The sequence below is a fragment of the Penaeus monodon genome, chromosome 31 (genome assembly GCF_015228065.2).
Source record: "Penaeus monodon isolate SGIC_2016 chromosome 31, NSTDA_Pmon_1, whole genome shotgun sequence".
In the NCBI taxonomy this organism is placed as follows: Eukaryota; Metazoa; Arthropoda; class Malacostraca; order Decapoda; family Penaeidae; genus Penaeus; species Penaeus monodon.
Genome location: NC_051416.1, coordinates 21,323,753 through 21,324,411, shown reverse-complemented (window position 1 = coordinate 21,324,411; position 659 = coordinate 21,323,753).

The window sequence follows — 659 nt, the reverse complement described above, 5'->3', positions numbered from 1 at the left end:
GCGCGCACGCAAACACAAATGCACACACTCACGTATCAAAAACTACAACATAACATGAACACAAAAAATGAGTAGAGGGAATTCGAGTGTTGTAAGTTGTGAGCTTCACTGCGTAGGCGAGAGTATAACAAATATTTTTTGGTTGGAATTAATGCAACAACGTGAATACATGTTGGAGCCTTAGCAAAAAGGACCTAGTTTGTCTGTATTGGCAAGGCTACTACAAGCCACTCACTCTCGGGCGTGATCCCACTACTGCTTGACACGGGTGCTTTTGGCTGCTGAGTTTCCCCCCTGGCCTGGGTCACAAGGGACGTCTTTAGACAACCTGGACGTCCCTGGCTTCCCAAGGACACCCATATTGATGCCGAGCTTAGTGCGGACACCCAATCAACATGAGGAATCCTGCAGCAGTGATCCCCACCTCAAGCCATCCTATAGCCCAGGCTTCCGAGTCGCCGGATTATAGAGTCGAGCCACCAACCCCAGCCAATGGTGAATGCACGAGAACGTCCTTTTTAACAGCTAAACGTTTTATGACATTATTTCATAATAAATGTATATTTTCCCGTTTAAACAACATCTGTCATCAGCAACGAAGTCCATTACCATTGGTTATACGTCTTCTAATGAGTCATTATTTCATGGTTTCATCCCGC